This window comes from Pongo pygmaeus, chromosome 3 (genome assembly GCF_028885625.2).
Source record: "Pongo pygmaeus isolate AG05252 chromosome 3, NHGRI_mPonPyg2-v2.0_pri, whole genome shotgun sequence".
Lineage (NCBI taxonomy): Eukaryota > Metazoa > Chordata > Mammalia > Primates > Hominidae > Pongo > Pongo pygmaeus.
The window spans coordinates 175524181-175537494 of NC_072376.2; the positions used below are offsets into that span (position 1 = coordinate 175524181).

Sequence of the window (13314 nt, forward strand, 5' to 3'; positions counted from 1 at the left end):
AGAATCAGTGACTTACTGACCCATAATATATTTATCGGCGGACCTTCATGCTACTTGCACACAAATCAAGGAGAGAAGATGGTGATCTTACTCTATATTAGAAGAAAATAATATTAAAGGCAAAAAATGCCTAATTGGAATTTGGAATTCTTTGAGAATTATGTGTATATAACATTAGAAAAAGAAACATATACACACACATATACACACAAATGAATTTTGACTATCTTTGCATAAATTATTTTAATTCTAGATATTTCTCTCATTTATATGCAAGGAATATGCAAGATTCTTTTTATATGTTATCCAGAAATGATACTTTTATTTGTTTAATTATTTAAAATATGATTTACACATAATTGAATTCATGGATTTTAGGCTGTAAAGTTTGATGAATTTTGACAAATGCATATATGTTTGTAACCAATATCCAAATTAATATAAAGACTGTCACTATTATCACCTCAAATTCTCTTTTGCTCTTTTCTAATTAATAATTCCCCTTGCCTAGGAAACTACCGTTCTAATTTTTATCACTGTAGCTTAGTTTTTACCTGTTCTACAACTTTATATAAATACAAACCTGGACATTGCAAAAGACACATTAAAATATGTTTATTTCTGTTAATATCTTCATAAAGTGTTAAGTTTTGTTCCACCAAACAAATTATCAATAGTCTTGAACTTGCAGACTCTGCTTTGTTGAGTCTATTTCATTTGTGTCATTAATTTTTTCAGTCTTTTATTCTCAAAGGTAGCATTTTTGGTTGTTTGAAGACAAAACCCAAGCTCTGTACCAATCCTCTCTAATTGAGTAGATGGGAAAACACTGTGTCTTCTCCATTAAGCGGCAGCTAAAACATCAGCTCTTCTCTTTCAACATTCTGTTTTCTCCCGCGCCTGGATTCCTGGAATTCTCATCCACACATGGATACTTCATTGCTCAGCTAAGATTTCAGGTGAGGTTATACACAGATTTTGGATTCCCATTCTATTTCTTCCTCCTTTTCAGATCACTCTTAATTTCCAAATTGAGGACTCTTGGTCTCAAACTTTTGAATCCTTCACACGGTATGATTATGGCTTTCTGCTTAAGTTCTATTTTCCCCACATGTGGACTGAGATGTGCCCTTAGGAGAAAACTATGTCCTTGCAAAAATGACACAGTTTGCACTGTTCCTTTAGCAGATAAATTCACTTAGATTTCTCTTGCTGTTGTTCGCTTCCTAGTGCCTCCAAATAGTTCTTTTAGAAAACTGCCCAGAGTTTATAATGATTTACTTTTGGACAATTATGTCTATAAAAACTAGTCTACTCTTCTAGATCCAAAACTCATGTTCTTTCATGATTTGAAATATTTATTGCTTAGAAGTGCTGTGCTAACACATGTTGTAAGAAAACCCCTATCATATGCATTTGACTAGTCATATATATATATTTTGGAAATGTTTTACATTGGAATGTAAAACATTTCCAAAAGAAAAAAAAGTTTAGTGAGAGAAAATACAAGCAAATAATTTATATTGGATTTCATGAAGTATCCTGATGAGACATTTGCAGGATAAGGATTTGACAGATAATAGGGGATGGAGATTAGTTTTCAAATGTACACGAGAAGGCCTATGCAGTGGAAAAATCTTATTTCAAATAAGGAACTGCAGCCTGGAAAACATGGCAAAACCCCTTCTCTACAAAACATACATAAATTAGCTGGGCGCAATGGCTTGTACCTGTAATCCCAGCTACTCTGGAGGCTGAGGCAAGAGGCTCCCTTGAGTCTGGGAGGTGGAGGCTGCAGTGAGCTGAGATAATGCCACTGCACTCCAGCCTGGGTGAGAGAGAGAGAGACCTTGTTTAAAAAAAAAGAAAAGAGAAAAAAAAGTAGGCCAGTGTGACTTGACTTGACTACAGCAAACAAAAAAAGAAATGACAAAAAAAAAAAAAAAACAGGCAGGGACTCACCACTTAGGATTTTGTACTAATGCTTGTAAAAATATAATTGTATACCAAATACAATGGAAGCCCATTGAAAGTTTTAATTAAGGGACTGAAGTACTGACTGAAGTTGAGAGTCACATACTTTTTAAAATGTGGCAAAGCATTGGATTATTTCAAGTGCAATTGATAAAAGATTACAGGGAAACACAGAACTGGTAGAGAAGAAATTAACAGACTGAGATGCATTTTTTCCAAAGAACAGTGAAAAAAAGGTGTTTTTCATTTTAAAAATGTTATTTTATTATTTAAAATCAATAGTAGCTCATAATATATTTGCAAAAAAAAATCCTGTTAAGCACTTACTACATTTTTTTTCTGATTTTTACATATATATATATATATATATATTTTTTTTTTTTTTTTAGACGGAGTCTTGCTCTGTCACCAGGCTGGAGTGCAGTGGCACAATCTTGGCTCACTGCAACCTCCGACTCCCTGGTTCAAGCAATTTTCCTGCCTCAGCCTCCTGAGTAGCTGGGATTACAGGCATGCACCACAATGCCCAACTAATTTTTGTATTTTTAGTAGAGACGGGGTTTCGCCATATTGGTCAGGATGGTCTTGATCTCCTGACTTTATGATCCGCACGCCTCGGCCTCCCAGAGTGCTAGGATTACAGGCATGAGTCACCACGCCCGGCCTCACAAATATATTTTATTAATTAACATGACACATGACACATTATTTCTTAAAAATTTACAGCTATCAAAATAATCTTAGAAGTCATCTAGTCTAATTTTCACTCCAAATTATAATCCCTACATACATTTTTTCTACTAGTCTTCATTGATGTTATTTAAAAAAAAAAATCTGGCCCATTGTATTAAAATGAGTCTATTTAAATCCGGAGAATTTCAGCTCCCTGAAATTTCTGACTTTTAATAATATAAAATCTGCCTTTTAAATTTTACTTCAAATTACTTAATTAACAAACTGCCAGTGACTAATTCTTGCTTCGCATTAACGAAACATCTAAAATCCTAAATTATGAGTATATGTTTGAACAAGGTTTAGTATTCTTTTAAGGTTTTTATATTCCTTTAACACGGCAACCTACTATGGTATTCTAAATTTCTAAGCATTCTGTCACTTCACCTTTTGCTTTGATCCTTCTTTTGATAACTTCATACAAAGTAATATCCACTTGGCTCACCTGTTTCTTAGATAATTTAAGACTCTATCTAGATATTATCACTTTAGTAACATTATTAGATGACTTTACATTTCTTGTTAGTGTCTGTTGTATTTAAACAGCAACATCTTTTTGTTTGTGTTTTCTGTCATGCTCTTTTTTTATTTCAATCTTAACCCAAGTGATTTTTCACTTAAATTCTTCCTTAAAATTATCTATTTCTATATATGAATATATACCCAAGAAATATCATATTATGCCAATACCTAGTTTATTATATATGTCGATTTTGCACAGCCCTATTAATGTTAATTACAATATGTTCTTCAGTGCTATATTCAATGATTTAGCCATGCTTGTCAGTATTTTTTTCTTAGAATATACTTGACTCTCTGTTGTTGCATGTTAAAGCCATTTCACTTTTGCATTCTTAAATATAAATGAAGGAAAACTAGTTCCTTAAAACTTTAAGATTATAATTTGTTTTTATTTATGTATTTATTTTGAGACAGAGTCTCATTCTGTTGTCCAGGCTGGAGTGAAGTGGCGTGATCTCAGCTCACTGCAACCTCCGCCTCCTGGGTTCAAGTGATTCTCCTGCCTCAGCCTCACAAACAGCTGGGATTACAGGCGAGTGCCACCACTCTTGGCTAATTTTTGTATTTTTAGTAGAGATAGGTTTTTGCCATGTTGGCCAGGCTGGTCTGGAACTCCTGAACTCAGGTGACTCGCCTTCCTCGGCCTCCCAAAGTGCTGGGATTACAGGCTTGAGCCATTGAGCCTGGCCTAAGATTATAATTTGTGCTATTAATTTATTGAAAATAATTTTCTTTTTCAAAGTAGTTAAATCACTTTCTAAATTGTTCAAATGTTTCCTCGTTAGCCCTATTTTCTTTACAAACGTGTATATGTATGTTCATGTAATATGTATGTATATGTAATATGTGGCATTTAAAAAGCAGGCACATAGTTTAGTTATTATGGTGGTTCTATATCTATTTTTATGTCATCTTTGATGTTTAGAGTGACTATATGACCTGATTTGGACAATGAAATGTGTTGTGGAGCAATGAAGTGCATCGTTTCTGGGTGAATGGTTTAATAGCCAGTGTATTAGTCAATGTGTTCCCATCCACCACCTACAGCTAATATGGAAACTTGTACTGACATGGAGCCCTTAATGCTTAACTGTTTTTCACTGAACAAAAAATTATTTCCTTTATATTAAAGAAATTATTTACATAATTTAAAAATAAGTATGAATAAAATTTATATAACAGAATATGGACTATTAGCACTTTTTAAAACACAATTATCAGAATGCGGGCTTGGATATGGCATTTTATGGTATTTGATAGTGTTTTTTTGGCTCTAATTGGAGTATTAAATACTAATTCTGTATTAATAGTTGCACTTTGGGGTTATCACGATACTACAAGAGTTTTATAGATATTGCTACTAGCCTTACCGAAATCCATTTTCTCTTTTGCTTTATTATAAAAACTTTCATATTTATAGAGTAGAAGCATAGCCAATTAAAGTATTCAGGAAACCAAGGTCCTAGAAAGCTGGCTACTTAACATTTTAGGATAATCATTTTTATTATAATTTAGTAAATAATATTCATTTTACACTGAATAACACTCATTTATGAAAGTTTCTTAGGTGTTTCCTCACTGTATTTTTTCACATGTAATATGAAGCCATGACATGCCATCCTGGAGAACAAAACACGGCCACACTTAACAACAGGAAGACATTCTGAGAATCGTGTCAGCTAATTTTGTCTTTGTGTGAACATTATAGAGTATACTTACACACACCTAAATGGTACAATCTTCTACACACCTAGGCTACAAGGTACAGCCTATTGATCCCAGGCTATAATCCTGGACAGCATGTTACTGTACTGAATACTGTAGGCAACTGGAACACAATGGTAAGTACTTGCGTATTTAAACATAGAAAAGGCACAGTAAAAATACAGTATAAAACAAAAAATGGTACATCTTTTTTTATGGTATGGGACACTTACCATGAATGGAGCTTGCAGGATAGAACTTGCTCTGGGTGAGTCACTGAGTGAGTGGTGAGTGAATGGGAAGTCCTAGGATGAGACTGTACACTAACTATAGACTTTATCAACACTGTACACTTAAGCTCCACTAAATTTCTTTAAAAAGTTTCTTTTTTCAATAATAAAATAATCTTTGTGACTATAATATTTTTACTTTATAAGCATTTTAATTTTTAGTGTTTTTTGCTCCTTTGTACTAACACTTAGCTTAAAAGACAAACACATTGTACAGCTGTGCAAAAATGTTTTCTTTCTTTATACCTTCATTCTATAAGCTTTCTTCTATTTTAATTTTTTTTTAACATTTTTGTTAAGAAGTAAAATACAAACACATCCATTAGCCTAGGCCTGTGCAGGGTCAGGATCCTCAATAGCACTGTCTTCCACTGCCACCTCTTGTCACACTGGAAGGTTCAATTGCCCACTTCAGGGGCAATAACATGTATGGAGCTGTCATCGCCTATGATAACAATATCTTCCTCTGGAACCTCTTGAAGGACTTGCTTGACGCTGTTCTACAGTTAACTTTCTGAAAAACTAAATACAAGGAGTACACTCAAAAATAATGATAAAACATATGGTAAATACATAAACCAATAACATAATTGTTTATCATCATGATTACCTAGTTGTATTTGCTCTACTTGTATGTGACTGGCAGCACAGTAGGTTTGTTCACATCAGCTTCATCACAAGCCAGTGAGTAATGTGTCATGCTATGATCTAACAATGGCTACAACATCACAGAGCAATAGGGATTTTTCAGCTCCAATTTAATCTTATAGGACCACCATCGTATATACAAGAAGTCGGTGATTGATGCGTCATTATGCAGCTCACGACTGTGTAAGAAAAGGTTTCTGGGTAGGACTTTTGGACAAGCTATTTAAAAGAGGTCGGGTTCAGCTGCCTTTTCTCCTTACCTCCTCCACTTTGCTCTTCATCATTTGGCCTTTTTCTGGCTTCCCGCCTGGAGGACAGATGGGATAAGCAGAAGAGGAGCAGCTAGATAACCACTGTGAGGAAAAAAAAAATCATATGCCAAAAATGGCAGAGAAGGATGGAGACACCACCCCTGAATGATTTTCCTTGCAGTTATTATTACATGAGAAAAATAATCACATATATTTCAATTAACAAAATTGTTGAATATCTGTTACATGAAGCCAAAAGCAATGACTGACTTACTATTCTCTGCATAGTTTGGGAGAAAATCAACACTTTAAATCTATTAAATGTATAATATATCTTAAAAATAAATTGCTAAAATTAATAAAACCACAACAAACCTGTGCTTTCCACCTCTTCACCACTCCATTCCCCTTTACATTTTTCACCTTTTGCAAACAAAAGTTTAATCACAGGAAGTAGTTCCAGTTTAGAGCAAAGTTCAAGATTCCATAAAAACACAAACAATATTTAATACATATTAAATAATTTAAATTTATCAATATGATACAAAGTTTCTAGCTAGAATGCATAGTGATGATAATTATGCTGTTGAACGAAAACTGGGTTGTGATACTGATTCTCAGTTTGATTAATGCATAATATTAGGCAAGTTATTTTATGTCTCTAAACTTCTGTTTCTTCATCTGTCAAATGCTAATACAATATTTATTTATTTTAAACTTTTATTTTAAGTTCAGGGGTACGTGTTCACGTTTGTTATATAGGTAACTTGTGTTATGGGGGGGGATTGTTGTACAGATTAGTTTATCACCCATGTATTAAGTGTAATATCCATTAGTTACTATTTCCTTATCCTCTCACTCTTTCTACCCTCCACCCTCTGATAGGTGCCAGTGTGTATGTGTGTATTTATATGGTTTCACGTATCTATATGTTCTTATCATTTAGCACCCACTTATAAGTGAGAACACGTAGCATTTGATGTTCTGTCCCTGCATTAGTTTGCTAAGGATAACGGCTTCCAGCTTCATCCATGTTCCTGCAAAGGACATGCTAAGATTCTTGTTTATGGCTGCATAGTATTCCATGGTGTATATGTATACACCACATTTTCTTTATTCTGTCTACAATTATTGGGGCATTTAGGTTGATTCCATGTCTTTGCTATTGTGAATAGTGCTGCAATGAACATTCATGTGCATGTGTCTTTATGACAGAATGATTTATATTCCTTTGGGTATATACCTAGTAGTAGAATTGCTAGGTCAAATGCTATTTCCGTTTTTAGGTCTTTGAGGAATTGCCACACTATTTTCCACAATGGATGAACAAGCTTACACTCCTGGCAACAGTGTATAAGCATTCCTTTTACTCCACAACCTCACCAGCATCCGTTATTTTTTTACTTTTTATTAATAGTAATTCTGACAGGTGTGAAATGGTATCACATTGTGGTTTTGATTTGCATTTCTCTAATGATCGGTGACGTTGAGCTTTCTTTCACGATTGTTGGCTGCATGTATGTCTTCTTTTGAAAAGTATCTGTTCATGTCCTTTGCCCACTTTTTAATGAGGTTGTTTGCTTTTTTCTTGCTAATACAGTATTTATGTCAGAAAGTTATTATAATGATGACCATAATTCCATAATACATGCTCAGTAACTGATGTATGTTTAATATTTTTTTCTCATATGTCTTGAGGTATAGGTATTGTTAAAGAGAGAATCTTTGCTGTAGAATTGAGCTTCATCCTGGGCATAGAGGATTAATTTTATATTTGTGTAATTTACTCATTTTAGGGAGTTGATAATTCTTCAAAAACAAAGACTATTATTTTCCAGTGGAGGATATTAAAACTTATTTTTATTCTGAGTGAGTTTTATTTGAGTCCAATGCTACAAAAGGGTGGTACAAAGACGTGGAGTATGTTTTCCTTAACTCTAAAGTCTAGAGTAGATATCAACATATGAATTTAGGGGAGGGAAAGACAAACTAAATATTTAGTCTATAAAAGTAGGATTCTTTACATGTATTAGGAACTGCTCTCTGTGCACACTGAAATGAGATTTAAAATGTGGAAAGAAAGCAGAAATTGCCTTTATTTTTAGATACCTTCTACCTGCAATATTGTGCAGATACAGGGAGTTTCTACCATATCACTGAAGTGTCCAGTCTCTTGCTTAATAGATGTTTAGAGGCAATTTTATTGACAGCTGCAATCATTTCCTATTGTGGAATAAAAAATTCAGTGTCGAATTTTTAAACTTGGAAGTTCCTGTGGTAGCTTTCTGATACCTTCTTAGTGGTGCCCCAGGTGTTCCCCTCTCTGCTGGGTCAGTTTTAAAAGATTCTGGGAACTCTTCTGGGAGACCAAAGAAGACCATACTACAAGAACTCTCTCTCTTTCTCTGACAAATTACAATGAATTCTTAAACACCAAATTACATTAGTTAATTTTTTTGTGGTGGAAATATGTAGCGTGGTTTGGTTATCGCTATTGAACCCTCATGAAGAGTACCTGCAAACCAGAAAGATATTTCAAATTCAGTTTATTTATTTATTTTAAGTGTTAAGGTCTTTCTTCTTCTCCATTTTCTCTGCCCCTTCTGTTTCTAATTACTACCCCTTCAACTTCATTGTTCTGCTTTAAAAACATTGTTAAAACTATTTTTACATTAGTTGACGCTTTAAAAAAGTTTTGCATCTCTGTCCTTACACTCCTAATTCTCACATGCTGACTTTGCCTGTAAAAATGACTTTATCTCTAACAAACAAACTTATCCTCACTCTAAAGTGACCCTGTCCAACATGTCCAGACACTTAGCAAGTGAAGATAGTCATGAATTTACTGGAAGTAAATTAGAAATCCAGGAAGCCTTTCATATTACATATTGTCCTTGGTGATGAGAAGAGCCGGTTTGTATCTATGAATAATAAACAATGTTTCCTCTGACATTCTATTCTCAAAAGTTTAAAAAATGTTCTATTCAAGAAATCAGGATTTTTCTTACATATTTACGCTTATGTGCTCATTTCACTTTTGTTGGTCATGGCAGGTGTTGATCAAAAGGAAAAAAGGAAAGAAGAAAGAAAGGAATGGTCAATGTAAGAAAAGAACAGAAAAAAATCTAGTGAGTAGAAAGATGGAAAAGGGTATTTTCAATTACAGAAAGAGAAATATTGAATGTAGTATAAGAATAACAAAACTGAACATGAAGAGGAGATAGATATAGATATAGATATAGATATAGATATAGATATCTATTAGCACCGAAGATGCATCTCTCCATTGCCACCTTGTATTTGTAAAATTCCTCTTCCAAATTTTACACAGAGTAAGTCTATGCATCCAGTAGATTAAGCAGAAGTTATGCTGTGTAATTTACAAGTTAAGTTGTAAACACTGAGCAGGGATTGTCACTGGGCTCTTGCTTGCTTATGCTGTCATTCTCTTTCTCTTTCTTTCATCCCTCACTCTGGGTGAGGTCAGCATCCGTGTGGTGTGTATAGCCTATAAGGAGGGCCACCTAGCCGGGAACTGAAGCCTCTTTCTTCAGCCACAGGAATGGGTTTGAAAAGAGATTGCCCAGTTCTCTTCAGATAACTGCAGCCACGACTGACAACTTGGTGCAACTTCATGAGAGATGCTGAGCCACAACCACCCAGCTAGTTCATGTACACATTCCTAACCCTCAGAAACTGGTAAAATAATAAACATTTAAATGTTTGTTGTTGTAAGCTCTGAAGTTTTGAAGTAATTTGTTACACAGCAATCGAGAGATAATACATGAATATATAAACAGATATATTGATGTGTATGTATATGTGTGTGTATAAATTTACAATTAACTTTGATGAATGTTGCTGACTAAAGTTAAATATAACAATTTAAAGTCAACATTGTTTTCAGTGCATTATTGGAATAGCTTGGCAAAGTCCTTACAGTAACTCAAAATATAAACTCCTTCTGCCATCTGTTGGTGACTTGAATAACTTCCCAGATTATTTTGTAGTTTTGTTCTTTTAAAGATGAGCTATATTTGAAATGTACACAGATATATTCTAAGCTCTTGAATATTAGCTGTTTAATATTGACAATAATTTTTTATCATTCCTATTATCTCACTAGATAACCACTTATCCTAGAGAAAACATGTTTATTTTAATATAAAAAGTTTTTAAAAATCTTCTTTTCTTGCTACATTATTTCTAAGCTTAAAGTGTCCTTTAATAAAATATTTAATATTATGCTTTTCAAGTTTTATTTAAAAAAATTTCTGAATTCTTAATAAGAGCAAAACTTACTTTCAGCATAGTTTTAGTGCAAAGTGCATTGTATTTTTTCACCTTATAGGCTCCCCATGATATTCCCTGCTTCAGCTGTCTTAACTGAGCAAAAGAAATAGGAGGCAATTAGCAACGCTGACACAACATTTTATGCAAAATTATTTTCTTTTAGAACAACTAATCTGGTGCCACCTTATAAACATTTATATTCCACAGTTTCAAATTACTGTAGGTGTTTGTTTTTTCCCCATAGTTTATCTCCTATATTACTTTTATTCTGTACCTTATAACATTCAAAGTAATTTCAGAGTGTTAAATAATGATGATAATGAATACCTCAAAAAGAAGAAAGCAAGATATATTAGCACCATAGAAATATATCAAATAGAAGGATAAACAGACTGATTGATATATAGATCTCATTTGCAAAGATTAGAATAAAAACTCTAAAAGCAACAGTAAGTCCAATTCAAACAAACCAAATTTATTCTTTTGTTATACTGGTTTCTCCTGACTATAAACTGTTCTGGCCCAGTGGGCTAGTCAATATAGATAATTGGTTAGTGTGTTACTTCCACGCTGAGTAGAATAGTTCTGTTACTAAAAGCATTTTTTTTTCCATAGGCAGTATATTGACACTTCATAATTTAAGAAAAAAAATGAATCTCATCAAACACCTGGTATTCATTAGTGCTTTTTATCCACCTGGTATTCATTAGTACTTTTTATCCATATATTCCTGCTCAAAATTTTGATCACTTAGTCCCTTCTATGTAGATGACACAAACAAAGCTCTCTTAAGTGAGAATTTATTTTCATAAGCCAAGCGTACAGTGCAGCACAGCACATTTATTTTCCTACTGTTTCCCTTTAATGTTGAAGATGAGATAGAGTTAGTGAGGTATTTATGAAAGAGTTGATTGAAAAGAAATTTATGAGAACACAACTGACATTATCTCATTTTTGACTTACCTTTTCTGACATCTTATAGGAACTGTGACTGAACCTGTCAAGAAGAAATTAACGAGGACTCGGGATAATTTCTTAATGTACAATTAGTGAGCAGTTTTCTTTTATGGCTCCTTTACAAGTAGGATAATACAGAAAATCATCTACAAAGGAAACTCTATTCTCCTGCTTATAATTAATTTTGACGTTGTTAGCAAATGTTTCCTTGCGAGCATACTGACCTTACAAATTTGTGTATGAAAATCATGAAGAAAATATTTTTAAAGGGTTTATTCTAAAGTCATTAGTAGCTGAATGACACGATATTTTATAAAGTTTTTCATGTTAAATTGAGATGTAAAGATAAATTACTACAGTATATAGTTCATTGAAAATTGCATAGAGTAAATTTATATAAACAGAAATTAATAGTTGTTATACCTGTATATTTTGTCATACTCCTTATGTAGTTTTTCAAATTTACTAACTACCTTGGTACCTGTGATGCATATATGCATTAAATATTTACAAACAATATTTTAGTTTACTGAATTGTTCATTATTATTGTGTTGTATTGACTAACGTGTATTCAGAATTTTTTAAAATTATAGGAATTACTGTTGATTGTGGAAGCCACAACTTTAATCTAATCCATGTAAGTGTTTTCAAAGCTAATGCATCAATGTTTTGAATACATGGCCCAATAATTGCTCAGTACATGATGAGTCTGTTGAACTTCATGTATTCTTCCAAAAAATGGAATCTGGTGTGCTGTAGAAACAGACTCAGTCAAAAGAAGGAGATTGAGAGGGTCTTTGAAGCTGTATCCACACATGAGGGAATGAAATACTGCCTGTGATCTTAAAATGACAGCAAAAAGAAAAAGACATACGAAATGGAAGAAAAAAGAAGACAACTAAAAAACACTCATATTTAGAAAAAGGCAATGAAAAAAAGATATTCCCAAAATATATTTGTATATCCTATAGCATTTTGTGAAACCTGGAGGGTAAGGATTTGTTAGGTGAGTAAAAGGACCAAAGAATGTCCTTGGAATCAGCTTAGGAACTGAGTTCTTTGGAAATGGACCAAGTTTCTTGGCACCTGCTTGTTCATTCTGTTCTCCATTTGTTCATTCAGTAATCAGGTATTTAGCACCTTCTGTATTCTGAAAACTGTTCTAGGCATTGAGTATTTTTCAGTGAACAAAATGAGAGAAACACCTGCCTTCACTGAGCTTTCAGTTTATCCTGGTGTCTTTGATGCTGCAAGAGTTTCACTTACCAGGTATGATTAAATGTTTACACTAAGAAAAGTAATGAAGAAGAATTTCCGCAAGGGTGTAAGAGTAGAGACATTATCATCACAACAATCTACTCCTGACTGGTACTTGAAGGTTCACTTCCAAATTGGTTAGTTACATTAATTGCAATACTTTGTTTTATTATGTTGGAATTTCTGATAATGCAGCTCCTTTGGTAAACTGCTTATCAATTCAGTTTGGGGTCTCTCTTGGTGTAAGTCATCTTCAATCAGACTGCTCCCCAAATCACCAAATCTGATACATTTTTCTGGGTTTCTGTTGCCCATTATTTTTCTCCTGGTAAAAGCATTAATCTCAGCACAGAAGTGTAATGGCTTTCAGTACTGGCGGTGTAATTTTCCCTATATAATCTTGAAAAGTTACTTTGTCCATGGTACATAAGAATTCCAACCTCAAAGTGGAGGAATCTTCACATTGGGGAAATAGAGAGAGATCAATTGCAGACATTTTGAAAAGACCTAGCGGTATATGTTCCCCTGTTGTCCAAGCCTACTCCTATGTCCCCATTTTCCTTGCCTAAGGACAAGGCCAGAAAGAGGCCAGCAATTCCCTATTCTTTAATTTATAATTTTTGTAGTTGAGATTAAAACTGTATCCCCTGAAACTAGACGTATAGGTAAACATCTTTACAGCTAA

At 33.6% G+C, this 13314-nt stretch overlaps 1 long non-coding RNA gene across 1 annotated transcript; it reads left to right on the forward strand.

Annotated features, from left to right (window-relative positions):
• Nucleotides 1-5947: 5947 nt before the first annotated feature.
• Nucleotides 5948-12228, forward strand: LOC129035128 (uncharacterized). The gene is made up of 4 exons (XR_008502122.1): nucleotides 5948-6053; nucleotides 9175-9249; nucleotides 9609-9820; nucleotides 11397-12228. It is a non-coding gene; the product is annotated as an uncharacterized LOC129035128 (long non-coding RNA).
• Nucleotides 12229-13314: the final 1086 nt, after the last annotated feature.